Genomic DNA, 21,036 nt, shown 5'->3' with positions numbered 1-21,036 from the left:
CTGTAATAAAAAGCTAAAGCTCCCCACCTTCGTCACACCCTTCCCCCTCAGGTAAAGACTACTGTTCCTTTCAAGTGTGTTCTTCCTGACCTCATTCGCTGTATTTATATATGAGTCTATACATATGAAAATATGATTTGGTATATGTACCTTCTGGGCCTCAGTTTCATAATCTAAAATGTGAATGAAAATAGTAGTAGTTAGATCTAAGAAGTTACTGAGAAAGTTACCCGACATAATTCATGTGGAGCGCTTAGCTCAGTACCTGCTGCACAGTGTCTGTGACTATTGTCATCATCGCCATCTTTCTGTCTTTATCATTGGGCCCCAGACCCAATTCTGAGTTCTTGGCTACAAGCCCTTTCTTAGTCCACAGTCTGGTCTTCACCCTCCCCTTCTCCCTTCTAAGAGACTGTAATAAAAATCTGTGTTCCCTAATGCCTATGTTTTTTTAAGCTACAAGGAACATCTGGTGTTTTCTCCTCCCATTCCTCCCTTCACCCCCACCCCTCCCTTTCCTTTCTATATTTGACCTAAATGAGACCCACTCACCCTACTACAGAGAGAACATCCATTCAGTGCCAAAGGAAGAGACTTCCATGGCATATGTGGTACTATTGGACCCACAGTAACTCTACATAAAGGCTACCACCAGGTAGGAGTATCACTAATGGCTGAAAGGGTCGGGTGGGGTCTCTGTGAAAGGCCACATGGTGGAGCAGGTAAGTTCAGGGTCAGCTGTCAGAGAACCCCAATATATGGCCAAAGGCAGGTCACTTTACCTTGCTGAGCCTCAGCTGTCCCACCTGTACAATGGGACAACTAACCAGAGCCACCATATTCAAGTGCGATGAGAACAACCAGTGTCTGTAAAGAGACCTGGCCCTGAGAAAGCCAAATAGTAGTCATTATCATGTCAGAAGACCATGTGACATTTTTATGTTTTCAAAGGGAATTTCTAACTTCTCTCTTCTTTTTAAAATAAACTAGTCTTTGCAGCTTGGAGATGGAAGTTTGGTTTTGATTTACAAGTCTCAGAAGAAAGTTAGATGCTTTTACCTGGACCTCTGTTGGAGCAGCCATATGCCACTACCTGGAGCCATTGCTGATCCCTAAGATTGTCCACAGAGGTCCCTCCAGCCTAAAGCACCAGGATAAAGAACCCCGAAGGACCTCACTATTTCAGATGATGCAGTAGAAAAAGCGCCAAACCCATGTGAGTAAGACAAAGCCAAATCACCCATTTGACAAAGAATCATGGAGCAACTGCTCTGTGCCCAGCCTGCACTACATGGGACTGCAGGGGTTTTATTGGGGAATACAACTTACTGCACATACTAGCTAATATTTATTCAGTGCTTATTACATGCCAAGTGTGTTATAAGCACAATGAACAAGTCTGACAGAGAAGAGGCCCACTCCAAGACACATCATAATTAAAATGCCAAAGGTTAAAAATAAAGAGAGAATCTTAAAAGCAGCAACATACAGCTAAGATTGCTTGACCGAGCAAAGATATCATTTAGAATTGAAGGGCAGATAAAAAACTTCCCAGACTAGAAAAAACTAAAGGAGTTCATCACCACCAAATCATTATCATATGAATTATTCAAGGGACTTAAGAAAAAGAAGATCAAAACTATGAACAATAAAATGGCAAAAATACATATCTATCAACAATTGAGTCTAAAAAACTAACTAAGCAAACAAGAAGAACAGAGACAGAATCATGGATACAGAGAGCATTTTGATGGTTGCCAGATGGGAGGAAGGTGTAGGGGAACGGGTGGAGAGGTGACGGAATTAAGAAGTACAAATAAGTAGTTACAGAATAGCCATGGGGATGTAAAGTACAGCACAGGAAATGGAGTAGCCAAAGAACTTATACATATGACCCATGGATATGAACAATGGTGAGGGAATTGCCTGAGGGAGTGGGGGTGTGCTGGGTGGTGGGGTGTAAGGACTACTGTAATAGCATAATCAATAAAATATAATAATAATAAATGAGGACATATAAGCATACGTATGACACCTAAGAAAGTTCGCAATAACTTCCAAATGTCATCTTTTACCTGTCCATTTACAAATGTCCCCAATTAAAATAAAAATAAGTTTTTTATAGCTTTTTACCCACCTGCTAGGGTTTTATTTCTAAATTCTTAGTTCTGAAATAATTATAGACTCAATGGGAAATTGAGAAATAATAGAGTCAGTCTCATGTACCCTTTAATCAACTTCCTACAATGGTGATATTTTATATACAGCATATATACAAAGCTTTATATAAAGCTTATTTAGAGCTATAGAAAATATCAAAACCAGGACATTGACATTGGTACATTACTGTTAACTAGACTATGGACCTTATTGAGTTTTCACCATCTTTTTAACCTGCATTCAGTTGTGTATGAGCGTGTATGTATAGTCCTATATTTCAACCCCATGCATAGACTGGTGTGCCAACCACCAAAATCAAGATAAAAAACTGTCACATTGCCGCAAAAGAACTCCAGTGTTACCTCTTTGTAGTCATACTCACTCTCACTTTATGCCTCCTCTGTCTCTTACCTGTCCCCTGGTAACCACTAATCTGTTCTCCATCTCTATAGTTTTGTCATTTTGAGAATGTTATATAAATGAAATCACATATTACATAACCTTTTGAGGCTGAATTTTTTTCCGTTAAGCACAATGCCCTTGCAGTCTTTCCAGGTTGTTGCATGTATCATCAATATTTCATTCCTTTTTACTATTGAGTAGTATTCTTATATGGATGTACTAGAGTTTAGATATGTACCAGTCAAAGGATCTTCTAATTGCTTCCAGTTTTGATTGAAGGTAAAAAAGTTACTGTAAATATTTGTGGACAGGTTTGTGTGTGAACTTAAGCTTCATTTCATTTGGATAAAAACCTAGTAGTAGGATTGCAGGGTTGCATAGTGTCAGTTTATCTTTATGTGAAATGGCCAAACTCTTGCAAAGTGGCTGTACCATCTTGCATCCCCCCAGCAGTGTATGAGAGACAGTTGCTCTTTTTAAAAAATGTTTACCCATTCTGATACATATGTAATTGTACCCTGCATAATCTTTAAACCATAGATGAGACCAAGTTATAACTCTTCTGGAAACTCTCCAGTGGCTTCCTATCACACTCAGAATGAAATTCAAACTCATTTCTGAAGTTTGCCAGACCTCTCTCCTGACCTCTTTCGACTCTGCCTCTCACTCTGCTCCAACCACAGTGATCTCCTTGTTGTTTTTCTAACACCCTGAACTTTTCATCCCTCAAGGCTTTTCACTTGTGTTTCCTTCCACCTGGAATGCTCTTGCCCTGGGTATTCACATGGCTCAGTTTCTCACTGCATTTTCTCTGGGTATAATATCAGCTTCTCAGAGGTGTACCTGATGGTCAAAATTAGCTTCATCCCTCCACCCATCTTCACAATTCTCTTATCCTGTTTTCTTTTTCTTCATAGCACTTATCTCTGCTTAATAAAATGTGTATCAATTACTGAATTGTTCACTGTCTGTCTTCCCAATAAGGACAGGGAATGACTCTTTGATGATTATCTCCAGTGCTTAACACTGTGATTGACACACAGGAGACACTCAATAAATATTTGTTCATTGACTGTATATTTGAAAACTCTTGTGAATCTCTTCTCATCCTTCTGGCCCACCTTTTGCTCAACCATCACCATGACAACAAGCTTGGAGTAGGTGGAAGCCCCTTGGCGTAGCTGCTACCCACAGCTCTTGCTTGTGCCCAGGGCTTCAGTCTGGACTCAAGTACTGTGGTCTGGAACTCTGGGGACATTAACCCTGCTGGGGCAACACCTGACCACTGTGGCTGAAGTTGGTAGGTGTATGCCCCTTCTCTGATACCCAGTGGACAGTTCTGAGGTTCGCTCTACACTGCTTCTGAGCAGGTCCAGCTGGATTGAACTCTAGTTGCCCATAGTGGTGACCAGTTCCATGGCACACCATTGTCCTGGCTTCCCTTACTCCTTATTTCACTCTCCTTAGCCCCTACTCCTGTTCCCTGGAATAATGTCTGGAATTAACTTGCAAGCCAGCCCCTTCTCTGCTTTCTGTATCTGCAAGGAGGTAGCAGGGATGGAAAAGAGCCCAGATTAAATTAGAACAAATATATGGAGATTGTAGTCTCATAGGAGAGACAAGTAATAATTAAATAAAAGGAAATGAAATTTTAACTACAGGTGACAGGACAGACTTTTCAACAAATAGTGCTGAAATAACAGAATATCCACATGGAAAACAATAGATTTCAGTCCCAACTTTCACAATATACTTGACATGGATCATCAAGAACTAAATTTTTAAAAGAGAAAACTATAAAATTTCTTTAAAAAAGCATAGGCAAAAATCTATATGATCTTGGGATAGACAGAGACTTCTTGGATCACATAAAGAATTAATTATAAAAGGGGGGAAAGACAGCATTAAGAAGATGAAAAAGTCAATCAGACTAGAAGAAAGTTTCACAATACCCATATTTTTGACTAATAAGTTATATCTACCATATATAAAGAAATATTTTAACTTGGCAATAAAACAAACAACCAAATTAAAATATGAGCAAAAGATTTTAACAAATAATTTAAAGAAGATATACAAATATCTCTACACATATTAGTCAAATCCATTAGCCATTAGGGAAATGTAAATTAAAATCACAATGAGATAACATCATGCGCAATTAGAATGGCCAAAATTGTAAAGACTAGTACAAATGTTGGCAAGGATATGGAACAACTGGGAACACTAATACACTGCTGGCAGGAATGTAAAATGGAAAATTACTTTGGAAAAAAGTTTGGCAATATCTTATAAAGTTAAATATACCATGTGAAAGGATAAAGTCAGCGCCATTTGCTATCATGGCACCATTTGCTGAGCAGGCCTATTTGTTGTTAAACATGACTGCCATTTCAATCTTCTGAGCTGATGTCCCCAGGACTGGAGAAACTGGAAAGCAAAAACAGAACTAATCACTCCCTACAGCCATAGGCAGAAGACAACACTGGAACAAACTGCAGCCTCATGTTACAATGCCCCAGCAGCCCAGCGTGCACACAATGGCAGCCCCCAATCCTTTTTTAATCCAATTATAGCCCAATAAAACTGAATTATAACCCAATAAAAGCTCAAAGCTGGTGTATCTCACCGCACCATGGCCCTCTCCTTTCTTGGAGAGTAAATAAAAACTTTACTCTGTACGCTTTCTTCTCTGTGAATTCTTCCACAGCCCGTGTCACCGGCCACCCTAATGCCATGAACTCAACAATCTCCCTTACTTCTAGCCAAGATGGAGGCCTAGACAGACAAGCTGCATCTCTCCCTCCACAACTAAGAAGGAATACAACTACCTCAAAACTAGACACAACAAGAAGTTCCAGAAAATCTAGCTGCATGGAAGTCCAATAAACAAAGATATAAAGAAGAAATAGTCAATAGGAGGGGTGGAGCCGGGGCAGTGAGTACACAGTGTGGTGGCAGCAGCAGCAGTGGCAGCGGCAGGCCAGTGTAAAACGCAGTCACACGTTTTAAAAAGTAAGGAGGGACACCTGGGGAGCCCTCCCAGCTCCAGACCAGACTGCACAGCTCATGGTTCCAGCGCCGGGGAAAATAAAGCCTCATTGCTTCTGATTGTGAAAACCAGTGGGGGTAGGGGCAGAGGAAGAAACTACCAGTCTCTCAGTAAAGTCCAGTTATTTAAAAGGGCCAAAGGTCCTAGAATGTCCGCAGACCCACCTACTTTGGGAATGATGGCCAGGCAACAGCTAGAGAGGCACCAGTCCCATACGGAAGTGGAAGAAGTACCTGGAAAGGGGGCGAGTGCTAAGCAAGTAGCATTGTTCCCTCTCAGACCCCTTCCCCCATACAGCACCACAATCTGGTGAAATGGGTTGCCCCATACTGACGAATACCTAAGGCCCCGCCCCTTATAATGTAACAGGTGCAACAGCTCTACCTAAGACACAGAGGCAAACAAACACAGGAGCCTGTCAAGATGAGGAGACAGAGAAGTATGGTCCAAAAGAGGGAACAGATCAAGGTTCCAGTGAGAGAACTAAGTGACGAGGAGATAGCCAACCTAACAAATGTAGAATTCAAAACACTGGTGATAAAGATGCTCACAGGTTTGACAGATATGCTTAAGTATTGCAAATGCATAAGGGAAGAAGTGAAGGCTATACTAAATGAAACGAAGGAAAATCCACACAAAACCAATGGTGAAGGGAAGAAAACCGGGGTTCTAATCAATGATATGAAACATAAGGGAGAAAAAAAACAGTCAACCAGTACAGAATGAAGAAACAAGAATTGAAAAAAGATGAGGAGAGGATTAGGAACCTCTGGGACAACTTTAAACCTGCCAACATCCAAATAATAGGGGTGCCAGAAGGAGAAGAGGAACAGCAAGAAATTGAAAGCTTATGTAAAAAAATAATGAAGGAAAACTTCCCATATTTGGTGAAGGAAATAAACATACAATTCCATGAAGCACAGAGAGTCCCAAAGAAGCTAGACCCAAAGAGGACCACACCAAGACACATCATAATTAAAATGCCAAGGTTCAAGATAAAGAGAGAATCTTACAAGCAGCAAAAGAAAAGCAGAGAATCATCTACAAAGGGGTGCCTATAAGACTATCAGCTGATTTCTCAAAAGAAACTGCATCAATAAGGGACTAGCAAGAAGTATTCAATGTGATGAAAAGCAAGGACCTATAACCAAGATTACTCTATCTGGCAAAGCTATCATTTAGAATGGAAGGGCAAATAAAATGCTTCTCAAACAAGGAAAACTAAAGGAATTCATCACCACCAAGCCATTATTATGTGAAATATTAAAGGGACTTATTTAAGACAAAGAAGTTCAAAACTCTGACCATTAAAATGACAGCAAACTCACAACTATCAACAACTGAATCTAAAAAATAAAAACAATATTCAGCTAAGCAAACCAGAATAGGAACAGAATCAAAGGTATGGGGGTCATTTGGAGGGTTATCAGCAGGGAGGGGGAAGGCAGAGAGATGGGGAAATGACGCGGGGATTAAGGAGCATAATTGGTTGGTACAAAATAGGCAGGGGAAAGTTAAGAATAATATAGGAAAGGGTGAAACCAAAGAACTTATATGTATGACACATGGACATGAACTAAGGAGGGTGGGATTGCTGAGGGGAAAGGGTGTACTAGGCGGAGGGGAGAAAAGGGAAAAATATTGAAACTATTTTAACAACATAATCAATAAGATATACTAAAAAAAAACAGAAGAAAGAAAGAATGGGGAAGGGAGACTACTTCTGATTGGTTGGCCAAAGAAGGAATACTAAAGAGATGACATTTGAGCAGAGATCTGAATGTCAAGAGGGAGCCAGCCATGGAAAGATCTAGGGGAGGGTGGGCACTCCAGGAAAAGGTAACTGCAGGAACAAAGACCCAGAATCAGGAAGGAACCTGATAATCTTGGGAAAAGTAAGAAGGCCAGTGTGATTGGGTGATGTAGGTGGGGCAGAGAGCAGTAGAAGGTAGGGTGGAGAGGTAGGCTAGAGCCAGATCATGCAAGATCTTATCAGCTCTGATAAAGGTTTGGAATTTGAAATGAATAAAATGCAAACCCTTTCTATACTAGTGAGCAGAAATACATAAGGAAATAAAGGCAATACAGGGTCCTGGGTGGTTTGGGTACATTTGGGGATTGTACAGAGATTTGGAGGAAGTAGTCAGCACTATTTGGGAACATCTGGGAAGGTTTCCCAGAGGAGGTGAGATTTCAGCCAAGATTTGAAGAGTAGCAGAAGAGAAAGGATATTTCAATGAAGGGTACTGTGTCTATAGAAGCCCAGAGGCCTACAGCCCTGTGGACATTCAAAGACATGAGCATAATACAGGGTGTGGCAAAAGTAAGTTTAACATTGTGAGTACAGGAGACAGAGAGTCTACTCTTATATTATTATTTATTAATTATTGTATCATTTTTCATATGAACAACTGTAAATCTACTTTTGTCCCACCCTGTGTAAGTCTAGTTGGAATTTTCCCCAGGGGAAGGGAGGTAGCAGGAGATCTGAGTCTGGAGAGAGAGGCTTTTGCTATGCCTGCTCAGACTTGATCCTGCAGGGTATGGGAAACCCCTAAAGAATTTTAAGTAAGGGAGTATTAGGACCAGGTTTACATTTCAGATCAAGACCTCCAGCAGGCAACTGGAGAGGAAGACCATTGGTTCTGACATGAAATAATGGGGAAGGCTTGACAGGGGCAAGTGGGGCAGGAAAAAGGGCTAGCACACTAAGAGGTGATTGATACTATCCTCAACCCAGGGACTTACAGGTTTCTTCTGGCTTGAAGGCCTGGCTCCCCTGGAGAATGCTGGTCCAATTAAGCAGGCCACATAAGAGAAACAGACTGAGGAAAAGGTCTGCAGAGTTTGTGGCACCAGAAGGCCATAAATAATAATTTATTGAGGTACAGTTGACTTGCAACATTATATTAGTTTCAGGTGCACAACATAATGACTTGATCTTTGTATATATTGTGAAATGATCACCACAATAAAAAGCCTAGTTAAGCCCTGACTGATATGGGTTAGTTGGTTGGTTGTCCTGCAAAGCCAAAGGTCACCAGTTAGATTCCCAGTCGGGGCACCTGCCTGGGTTTGAAGTTCAGTCCCCAGTTAGCACATATGAGAGGCAACCCATTGATGTTTCTCTCCCTCAGTTTCTCCTTCCTTTCCCCTCTCTCTAAAAAATAAAATAAATGTTTTCTTTTTAAAAAAAGAAAGTCTAGTTAATATTTGTCATTCAATGCAAAAGTTGTTTTCTGGCGATGAGGACTTTTAAGATCTACTCTTGTAGCAACTTTCACTATGCAATACAGTATTATTAAATATAATCAACATGCTGTATATAACATCCCCTAACTGGAATTTTGTACATTTTGACCCCCACTTCACCCATTTCACCACCCATCCCCCACCTCCGGCAACCACTAATCTGTTATCTATGTCTGTGAGTTTGGGTTCTTTTTAAAATTCCATATATACATGAGATTACGTGGTATTTGTCTTTCCCTGACTTATTTCACTTAGCATAACACCTTCAAGTTCCATCTTTTTTTTTGCAAATGACAAAATTTCATTGTTCTTTATGGCTGAATGATATTCCATTGTATATATGTATCACTTCTTTTTTTATATATTTTTAAAGATTTTATTTATTTATTTTTAGAGAGGGGGAAAAGGGGGGAGAAAGAGAGGGAGAGAAACATCAATGTGAGAGAAAAAGACTGATTGGTTGCCTCTCACATGTCCCCAAGTGGGAACCTTGCCGCAACCCAGGCATGTGCCCTGACTGGGAATTGGATCTGCAGTCTTTCTGTTCACAGGCCAGTGTTCAATCCAATGAGCCACACCAGCCAGGGCTACATGTACCACTTCTTATCCATTCATCTATTGATGAACACTTGAGTTGTTTCCATATTTTGGCTGTTGTAAGTAATGTTGCAGTGAACATGGGGGTACAGATACATTTTCAAATTAGTGGTTTTGTTTTCTTAAGATAAATACTCAGAATGGGATTTGCTGGATCATATGGTAGTTTTCTTTCTTTCTTTCTTTCTTTCTTTCTTTCTTTCTTTATTTATTTATTTATTCCTCACTGAGGACATGTTTATTGATTTTAGAGAGAGGGGAAGGGAGGGAGAGATGGAAGGAGAAAAACATTGATGCGAGAGAGAAACATTGATTGGTTGCCTTTTGTACGCACCCTGACCAGGAACCTCTTGTATGCACCCCAACCGGGGACCAAATCCGCAACCCAGGCATGTGCTCTGACTAGGAAAAAAACCCACGACGTTTTAATCTATGGGATGATGTTGCATATAAGTGAGTCACTCCAGCAGTGCCTATTTTTATTTTTTGAGGAAACTCCATAATGTTTTTCATAGTGGCTGCACCAATTTACATTCCCACCAGCAATGCACAAGGGTTCCCTTTTCCTCATATCCTTGCCAGCACTTGTTATTGCTTGTCTTTTTGGTAATAACCATTCAGACAAGTGCGAGGTGATAACTCATTGAGGTTTTGATTTGCGTTTCCCCGATAATTAGTGATATTAAGCACCTTTTCATGTATCTGTTGGCCATTTGTATCTTCTTTGGAAAAATGTCTGTTCAGATCTTCTGCCTAATTTTTTTAATTAGGTTGCTTATATTTTTGCTATGGGATTGTATGAGTTCTTTATCGTCGTCGTCAGCGGCAGCCCTCCGTCTCGAGAGACGATGGTATAGCTTCTTAAGAGTCTATCTGCACCGCCGAGAATGGCTGTGCAGTCCAACTCGGGAGTGACACGGTATCTGTCTCCTCCCGTGTTGAATTGACATCTTGCGATGACGCTGGAGTATCCTCTCCAGTGAAGCTGAAGCTACAGAGCCTGGGCAGGGTGATATGGAGGGTCTGCTGTTGCCCATGCAGCAGACACCCCCTCTCTTCGCAGCTGAAGGATCCAAGGGAAAGACGGAGTCAATACAGCTTGGCTTCAGGTGCGCCGCAGGAGTTGCCGGTGTTGACTACAACGTCAAACCGCCTTAGGGACTCCGGCTCCGGATTTTCTGTCGGGGTTTACTCCCTTAGCCTTTCCCCTGAAGAGGTATGCCGCAAGGCAGCGGAGGTTTTTTGGAATCAGAGTTTTCCTTCTCTGATGTGCCCTGACTGGAAGATCGAACCAGCGACACTTAGCTCGCAGGCCGACGCTCAATCCACTGAGCCAAACCAGCCAGGGTATCCAATGAGTTCTTTATACATGTTGGTTATTAGCTTCTTATCAGATATATGACTTGCAAATAATTTCTCCCATTAAGTAGGTTAATTTTCATTTTGTTGCTGTTTTCACTTGCTGCTCAGAGCTCTATAGTTTGATGTAATCCTGCCTAGTTATTTTATTTTTAAGATTTTATTTATTTACTTTTAGAGAGAAGGGAAGGGAGGAAGAAAAAGAGGGAGAGGAATATTGATGTGTGAGAGAAACATCAATTGGTTGCCTCTCACACGCTCCCAGCTGGGGATCTGGCCCACAACCCAGGCATGTTCCCTGACTGGGAATCGAACCAGCCATCTTTCAGTTTGCAGGTCAGCGCTTAATCCACTGAGCCACACTAGCCAGGGCCCACCTTTTTATTTTTGCTTTCATTGCCTTGGTCCAATTAAACAGGACACGTGAGGAAAATCAGGTTGAGGTAAAGACCTGTTTGAGTTTCAGGCACCGGAGGGCCCTAAAAGGTAACTTTTACATGCATCCGCTCCCTCGGATGGTGTGTTACACCTGCAGATTCCTGGACCCTGGCCCCACTGATTCAGAAGCGGTGGGTCTAGGGTGGTGCCCAGGATTCTGCATATGTACAAAGTGCCCCTCCTGCTCTGATGCAGGTGGACTCCATACCTACCCAGATGCCAATATGGCCTCTCCAGGGGCCTGGAACAGGAGGCATGACAGCCACACTCTCATCTGGACTGTGACCTAAGCAGCCCAGGAATTCAGGTAAAGTTGGCATCTAAAGTAAGACTCTGAATGTGGTAGGAGCAAAGATAACTTGTGGTTTTACTGGTGCAGCTAAGAATTACAACAGTTGGCCTTGGTCATCATGTGTAACTCCTGGTGATTTGTCCAAGGAGCCACAGAAATAAGTGGTGAGGCCAAGACTGGAGCATATATCTGCCTTTTGATTTGTACCCTCTCTTAGGGTGTGGATCGGGCAGCAGAATGGGGATTCATGGAGGCTGTGGTGAACTGGACAACGAGCTCTGTGCAGAGAGTAGCTTCTATTGCATGTGTGGCATCTCACCAATGAACCTTTGCAATAGCTCCATGTGCTCAGACCTATTGTTATTTCCATGCCTCAGATGAGAAAACTGAGGCCCAAAAAGAATTAAGAAAATTGCTCTGAGTTCTGTAGCAATGATGTAGGGGAACCAGGGCTGGAACCCAAGTCTCTGGACACTATTAAGCATAGCATTGCTCTGCCTTCCTGAGTGGGAAAAGTCACTTCTCTAATCTCAAATGGTCTTTCAGGCAAGGAAGCGGGGAGAATGCAAATTTCCTTTGTCCCATTCTTTCAGAAGGTATCCATATCCTTACTATGTGTGTTTTCCAAAGGGAAGTCTCCCCAGGCCCAGAGGAGGTGGGATTTAGAGCCTCATATTATAGGGTCCCAGGCAAGAGCACTTCTAGGAATCTCACAACGATGCCACCACATGTCTTAGCTTTATCCAAGTAACAGAAGGAAGTGGTGGAGGTGGCAGTGGCAGCAGCAGCAGCAGCAGCAAATCTGTCCCCAGCGCACTTCAGTGCTGTTTTGCTATGATGAAATACACGTGGCATATGGCTGCAAATTTACTATCTTGAGAGCAGATAGAAATGGGATTTTTCATGTGCCAGGTTTTACTTCTCTTTCTGAAACAGTCTTGTAGTAAACAGGGGTTTTCTGATCTTGTTAAGATCAGAAGGATGGGAATTCCTTGACACTTTTTAAGTAAAACTATTGTCTTACAGTTTCAGTCTATCAAGGGTGTAAATGTGTCTTTTAACATGAAAGTTCTTCTGAGCTCCCCCCCTCCCTCCAAAGGCCAAGACAGAAGAGGCACTGCTGCCACCAGGAGACCAACTCCATTCCAATCACAGACTACCCCCAGTGATGAAAGCTCCATGTGTCCAGTGGCTGCCATCCCTTGGCAAATGGGGTGGGGAAGAGGAAAGCCTTATTGAGTGTGGGAGGCCATAGGTAGAGAAGGCAAGTAAGGGCCAGGAAGCGAGTAGAATGTGACATTTAGGAGAATTATTTTGAACCACGTCTTGCGTGCTGACAGAATAATGATCATCATTAGGACCTCAGATATAACACAGAGCCCGCCCTGAAGTTAAATTTTCCCTTTCAGATAAGCATGGCTTGTCAACCCAGCATAGGATGGTTCTCTGCCAACCTCCCCCACAGTAGGAGGGTTGGAATGCTCCAGCTGCTCCCTGGCTGTTACCTTTCATTAAGGACTTTGCTTTTTTGGTAAACAAGGGCACCATGTTTCTACCTTAGCCTTATAAAATCAACCTGAGAAATAAGTACTTTGTGCAAGGACCACAGCTATATTTGTGGGTTTTTACCCATATTTGGTTTCAGGGTTGCTATGTGGAATCCTACCTGACCAGCAACCTCTGGGCACAGTGTGACTTCCAACAGAGGGGAAGATCTGTGGTCTGAATTATGCCCAAATGGATTATCTTCAGCTTTCACCATGTTTTAAAAATTGGTTTTCACATCAAAATCCTATTTGCTGGCTTCTCTTAAAAAATCAGAACACCTGGCCACAATTGGCCACATTCCCATTTGACAAGTGGCTGGAGTTTAATAATAGTGGCTCCCTTTGCACTGTTTGTTATCCAGTTTGCCATAGTCCCCACTTCTCCCCATAATCCCCCATCCACACCCTAAGAGAAGGTTCAAGTTAGAAAGCAGATATGGAGGTGTGAGTTTCAGTCTTGATTCCTATGGCTCTTTGAACAGGTGTCTGCATGTCTCTGAAACTTCTTTTGAATCCCTAGGAAGAAGAGAATAATAAGGCAGAACACTGGCAGAAAGTGTAGCCTAGAGGAACCACTCACTGAGAATTTGTCCTGTATGTTTATTAATATATTGACTATTTCCTGTCAACACTGGAGGATGGTATACAGATAGACACACCTACTGGAACGCAAGCTTCATGTAAGCAAGGATTTTAAAGATTTTAGGGGAAAGGAGGGAGAAAGACGGAGAGAAGCATGATGTGTGAGAGAAACAGCGATTGGTTGCCTCTCACATGCCCCCAACTGGGGACCTGGCCCACAACCCTGGCATGTGCCCTGACTGGGAATAAAACCAGCAACCTTTCAGTCTGCAGGCCGGCACTCAATCTACTGAACCACACCAGCCAGGGCAGTAAGCAAGGATTAAAAAAATCTGTTTTGTTTATTCCTACATCCTCAGAATCTGGTACCATCCCTGGCACATGGCAGGCACTTAGTAACTGTGTTGAATGAATATGTGAATTTAATGTTTTCTGAGTTTTTATTCTTCATGTGTTATGTGCTAAATTATGGTTGGCTTATTCTATAAATACAAATGAAAATGTACTTACAGGCTGATTATTTCTAATTTATGTAGTTTTTTTTCCCTTATTCTTTCAAAATATTAAAAAGCCAGGAGATTCTTCAGAGTTGATGGGAACTTCATTGCCCTACTTAGTTGAGTCACAGCCTGGGAGAAAAACATATTCTTCTCTATGGCTGGGTTTTTAAGATCAATATCCAAATGCCAGGCCACTTCAGGAGGCAGTGCTTCAGAAAGTCACAATTACAAACACATGCATTTATGTGATGACTCTTAGAACTCAGGGTGCTGTACACACATTTAAAACATTAAGTGTTCTCTGAAGCACTTTCCTCAGAAGTAATACTTCCAAGAGAGGAGAGTGCACTTAGGTAAAACCAATGGCAGATTCTATGCCACCATCTCAATAAGGTTCCCCCTCCTAGTGCCGGGAGTTTGTTCCCCAGTGGATACAATGTCCTGGAAATACAAGAGAAGGTGAGTTGGCTCTTAAGTGGATTCAAGGTTAGCCTATTGGAATATTATATTACATGTGCCTACAGGAACCTTCCATGGGCTGTGGTTTTGGTATCTGTGGCCTGTAGGGGTCAGCTGTGTTTTTTGTTTGCTCAGCATCCATTCCTCCTAGCTCTGGTAACTAGACTTTCCTGGGAAAGCTGTTTCTTCCACACTTTCAAATGTGGGATGTGGGAGGGAATAACCCCACCCCCAACTCCAGAGGTGTCACTCCTAGCCAAGGTGTCCTATTCCTTGGCTGCAACCACACATTTAGACAAAAAAGAGTTACCCAAAGCCAGTGTAAACACTAAGACTCCAGTCTGGAGCTTTTCTTAGTACTGTTGGGAAAAAAGAAAGCTTTTGTCTGCTGGGACTTTTCACTGGGAGAATGTAATTCTAATACTCTCAGAGAGACTGCCTGAGAATGCAGGGGAAAGAGAGCTGAGAGACAGAGCAAGATCAGAGATTCCTGGTGCCAGTATTTGAGTGCCTGAGTCCAGTTTTGCGTGCAGCTTAGATTCTCCTCTGGATTTTTGGTTTCATAAACCAATAAATTCTCTCTTCCTTTTTCTTAGACCAACCTGAATAGCATTTGAATCACTTGCATGGAGACTTCCCTGACTGGCGAATTGGAATTTGAAAATGTAGACCAGAAAAAGTCATAAAACTGGGAAAGCCATTGCTCAGGTGAAAACCAAACCTTGAACCATGGCCAGAAGCAAACTGATGACTTTGCCTTTCTCCTTCACATGAACCTCAAATTCCATTAGAATCAGGCAGAGTAGGAAGCTAGGAAACCGAAGAAGCATATTTTCTTTTCCTTCTTTCTTTGATACCCTGACATGAAAAAGGAATCTGGTCATTCTTTTCTGGTTTTCATGCATGTGCTGGCCATATTCACTGGTTTTCCTTGACATGTGTTCATTTGTTTACTTCCAAGATGGGTAAGGGGGAGACATAGAAATAAGCCAGAGGCCAGGTCTTAGAAGACTTCCCCAGTGCTTTAAAACTCTCTGTACTTAACTCGGGGGAATTCTACTAGTGTTCGTCATTGAGCCTGTGAGCTCCAAAAAGATGTTGTTCAACTTGTGCGACATTTAGAGTTGTTCATTGAGTAGGGTGATTGAGCACCTCCTTATGTCTCATAGCTTATGTCTTATGGCTCTGACTTGCGCACATGTATGAGTGAGCGGGGCAGGCTTTCTCCTTTCAGGGGTTGTTCCTAGGCTGTTATCAGCCCTTCTTCGCCTCTTGGGGCCGCACCTTTCCCATGGCCCTACCTTCCCTTCTGACCAGCCTGAATTCTGCTACCAAAGGATTCTTCACAAAGCACGGCATCCCATTCTCATTTCCCACTTTGGGGAGCTTCAGTGGCCCCTATAGTTTTCTTTTTCTTTTTAAAATATTTTATTTGTTTATTTATTCTTAGAGAGAGAATAAGGGAGGGAGAAAAAGAGGGAGAGAAACACCCACATGTGAGAGAAACATCAATTGGTTGCCTATTGCACACCCCAACTGGGGTCCTGCCCCACAACCCAGGCATGTGCCCTGACCAGGAATCAAACAGGCGACCTTTTGGTTCTCAGGCCAGAGATCAATGCATTGAGCCACACCAGCCAGGTGCCCCTATAGTTTTCATATTGAATATATCCTCTTCTTCTTGGCCCTTAATAAAACTACTATTAATAAAAAGCCAACAGTTTGGAGTACTTACTATGTGCCAGGCACCATGCTTAGGTTTCATGTTCATTATCTCAGTTAATCCTACAAATGACACTATAAGGTAGAAATCAATGTTATCCCTATTTTTTTCCAGATGAGGAAACTAGTGCACAGAGAAGTTAAATAACTTGCTCAAGGTCACAAGGCCAATAAGTGATGGGGTCTGAATGCAACCCTGTGTTCCTACCAGAAGATTCTACTGTCTCAAAATCTCTTCCATAGCCCACTCTGTACCTTATTTCTTACAGCTCTCAGTTTCCATAGTCCAATTAAGCTGGTCTTATGATTACCGTGCTCTAATTTTATTGTCTTTGTTTATTTGTTCATTTATTCATTCAATCATTCATTCCTTCAGCAAATATTTACTGAGCCCCTGTCCCAAGTGCACATGCTGTCCAGATGACATGACCAGGAATGCTGTTTCGTCATCACTTCTCCAAATTCTGCCTTTCACGGCTCTGCTTTGGACCCTTCCTTTTGTGCATCTCACCTTAGCCAATGCAGCTGGCATGGCCTCACTTCCCGTGAACATCAAGGACACAGAAGGGCATGACATAGTTTAGCATTCAATCTTACAGAGGTCTTCAGAGGTCTCATGCTAGGACCAAGTTAGGGGACACTCTCCTGTCGTATCTGTCACAGTGCTGAGTACACAATAGACATCCAAGAAATATTCTTTCATCCAAGGTTGAGTGAGCAAATGGAGTGCAATGACAATGAAAATACAATGGTTTCAAAATGGCCTTTTGAGCCCTGGCCAGGTGGCTCAATTGCTTGGGGTGTTAGCCCATACACCAAAAGGTTGCGGACTTGATCCCCAGTTAGGGCATGTATGGGAGGCAATGTTTTTTTTCTCTCTTTTCCTCTCTCTCTAAAAATCAATACAAATTTTTTTTTAAATAGCCTTTTTAAAAATTATGAATCTGTGTTCTTTTGTGGACCTAGACTTCACCTACAGTTTATGATAGTCTTGTGAGGTAGGTATTATTATCCCTATTTTACAGATAAGACTGAGGCTCCAAGAAGGTGGGTAACTTGCCCAAGTTCACAAATTGATAAATCTCAGAACATAGGCTCCTAACCAATGCATCATGTTGCCTCCACAATCCTTGGATTCTTCTCCTGAATTCACAAATGTTGAAAATTCATTATAGCTTCTGTGGCTAATGGACTTTCACAGAAGATACACTTTGTCAGGGACCTCTACACAGATATATTTCTTTATTTCTAGAAATGGAAACTCGCTGCTGTTGTGAAGAAGCTTCGTAAATCTCTGGCAACTTCTACATCTGGCTTACTGCTTAGTCCTGGGACTTCAGGTCACATCCTAGAAAAGAGCCATGTGGGAGGCACTCCCTGGCCACATCTCTGGTTCTTGGATGCTGTCAGCAACATTACCTGAGTGTACTCACATGAGAACACTCCTTCCACACGGTGAAGGTAGGGGTGACAGGGTAGGAGGAGATATTCTATTTTTTCTTTGATGATTATGTCCTCTCACACTGTAAAAGGGAAGTAGCCAGGGGCATTACTAAAAACATATCCTACTATGTTTCCCCCCCTTAGCACAGCTGATTCCCGTATGTCCCAGCTGTCGTACCCAGATGCCATGAGAAGTTTCCTTCCCTTCCAAGACAGTTATCCCTGCCTTCCATCCCCATCCTCACTTTGCCCTGCCCAGATTAGAGCCTCAGAGGCATATGCCTACACCCAAGGGCCTGGAAAACTTTCCAGCCTGAAAACCTTAGTTCCAGAGTGTATTTCTGGGTGTAATATCTCTGCTCTTTCCTCTGCGTCAGTGTTCGGCAAAGGGTGATTCTTGCCCCTCAATGGTCCAAAGATGGTTTGGGGGGTGTGTGTGAATGACCTCCCTTCCTCAGAAGCTGACAATGCTGCGCTCCCCTGCCAGCCTACTTCTTGGTCTGGTTCATTCTCCACAGCCCTCACTTCTGTAACCTCACAGCCCTCCTTCCTTTAATGCTGCCAGCCCCTCTTCTTAAGTCTCTGTGCATCTCACTGTGCTCCCTTTCAGCAACTCCTCCACAAATTTCTGGCTGCTTCTCCTTTCTCACCATCCCTTCTCCCTTCTCTCTGCTCCCAGCACTTTCCCCCTCTGTTCTGACCCAACTCTGCCCCCAGCCCTCCCTGATCTCCAGATGGAGTTCCCCTCCCCAGATCTGTCAAACACCCAGGTCTGCCTGCTCCTGCCCTGCTCCCACTATCTTCCTGGCAACTAATTTCTGCCCCCTGTGCCCTGGGCTCATATTTTCAACATCTTTTCCCCCATTAGTCAACTCTTTCTGGCTAGAGTAATGATTCTCCTCTATCTTTTACAACTATTCCCACCCCCTTTTATACACTAGTTTCTTTTTAATTCTTTAAAAATATGTTATTTATTTATTATTAGAGAGAGTGGGAAGGAGGGAGAAATAAAGGGAGAGAAACATCAATGCGCATGAGGAATATTGATTGGTTGCGTCTTGCATGCCCCCAACCGGGGACCTGGCCCGCGACCCAGGCAGGTACCCTGACTGGGAATCGCGAACCAGCAACTTTTCAGTCTGCAGGACGGTGCTCAATCCACTGAGCCACGCCAGTCAGGGCTTTTTTTTTTTTAAATATTTTATTTATTTATTCATTCTTAGAGGGAGGGAGAAAGAGAGAGAGAGAGAAGCACTGATGTGTGAGAGATACAGCAATCGGTTGCCTCTTGCACGCCCCCAACTGGGACCTGGCCTGTGAGGCAGGCATGTGCCCTGACTGGGAATTGAACTGGCAACATTTCGATCCACAGGCCAGTGCTCAATCCACTGATCCACACCAGCCAGGACTCTTTTTAAAGTAAATGTATAAAACTAAAAAAGTCTCACTTAAATAAAACTATTCGTCGTCGTCGTCGTCGTCGTCGGCAGCCGTCCGTCTCGAGAGACGATGGTGTAGCTTCTTCAGAGTCTATCTGCACCGCCAAGAATGGCTGTGCAGTCCGACTCGGGAGTGACATGGTATCTGTCTCCTCCCGTGTTGGATCGACATCTTGCGATGACGCTGAAGCTACAGAGCCTGGGCAGGGTAATATGGAGGGTCTGCTGTTGCCCATGCAGCAGACCCCCCCTCTCTTCGCAGCTGAAGGGTCCAAGGGAAAGACGGAGTCGATACAGCTTGGGTTCAGGTGCGCCGCAGGAGTTGCCGGTGTTGACTACAACGTCAAACCGCCTTAGGGACTCCGGCTCCGGATTTTCTGTCGGGGTTTACTCCCTTAGCCTTTCCCCTGAAGAGGTATGCCGCAAGGCAGCGGAGGTTTTTTGGAGTCAGAGTTTTCCTTCTCTGATGTACCCTGACTGGAAGATCGAACCAGTGACACTTAGCTCGCAGGCCGACGCTCAATCCACTGAGCTAAACCAGCCAGGGCAAAAATAATAAAACTATTAAGTAAATAATAAACAGGTAGTACTTGGATATGAGACACTACCCATAAACTGGTGATTTTCAGGGATGTTGGATCAATCTTCCTGGTATTGTCCATTGCCAGGCACCTAAAGGCTCTCACTAGAAATTGATTATAAACAACTTTTTGGTTTATAATTCCAAAATCTGAGAGGGGAGAACAATATATATGAAACTTCTATAGCAGTGCAGGGTGTAGAAGAGTAAAATATAAATGAAACTCAGGAAAAGGAGAAGAGATGAGATAAGCAGTGACTCTCAAACTGGGACCTCTGTTGGGTGTTAAATTTTATTTTGAAGCTGATGGATTATGTTCAGAGACTGGAAAGTTACAGAGTAATATTCCATTGTATATATGTACCACTTCTTTATCCAGTCATCTATTGATGAACACTTAGGTTGTTTCCATATCCTGGCTATTGTAAATAATGCTTCAATGAACATAGTGGTGCACATTATCTTTTCAAATTAGCATAGAGGTATCATTGTCGTCGGCAGCCGTCCGTCTCGAGAGACGATGGTGTAGCTTCTTAAGAGTCTATCTGCACCGCCGAGAATGGCTGTGCAGTCCGACTCGGGAGTGACACGGTATCTGTCTCCTCCCGTGTTGAATCGACATCTTGTGATGACGCTGGAGTGTCCTCTCCAGTGAAGCTGAAGCTACAGAGCCTGGGCAGGGTGATATGGAGGGTCTGCTGTTGCCCATGCAGCAGACCCCCCCCTCTCTTCGCAGCTGAAGGGTCCAAGGGAAAGACGGAGTCAATACAGCTTGGCTTCAGGTGCGCCGCAGGAGTTGCCGGTGTTGACTACAACGTCAAACCGCCTTAGGGACTCCGGCTCCGGATTTTCTGTCGGGGTTTACTCCCCTAGCCTTTCCCCTGAAGAGGTATGCCGCAAGGCAGCGGAGGTTTTTTGGAGTCAGAGTTTTCCTTCTCTGATGTACCCTGACTGGAAGATCGAACCAGCGACACTTAGCTCGCAGGCCGACGCTCAATCCACTGAGCCAAACCAGCCAGGGGTCAGCATAGAGGTATAGTCTTACGATTATAGCAAGGAAGGGGAGGAATTCGAAGGAAAAGCTCTGCAAGTGTTTCAGTGATTTCGCTTTCTGTTGGAATAGAGGCCTTCAGGACAGGAGGGCGGGGCCTGCGCTCCAACCCTTCTTCTCCCATCTTCCGAATCAAAGAAATCTGATTACATTCTCCAGCA

This window comes from Furipterus horrens, unplaced genomic scaffold (assembly GCF_987537825.1).
Source record: "Furipterus horrens unplaced genomic scaffold, mFurHor1.1.pri manual_scaffold_10, whole genome shotgun sequence".
Taxonomy (NCBI): Eukaryota; Metazoa; Chordata; class Mammalia; order Chiroptera; family Furipteridae; genus Furipterus; species Furipterus horrens.
The sequence above is the reverse complement of the archived record's forward strand: the minus strand, read 5'-3'. Positions refer to the sequence as shown.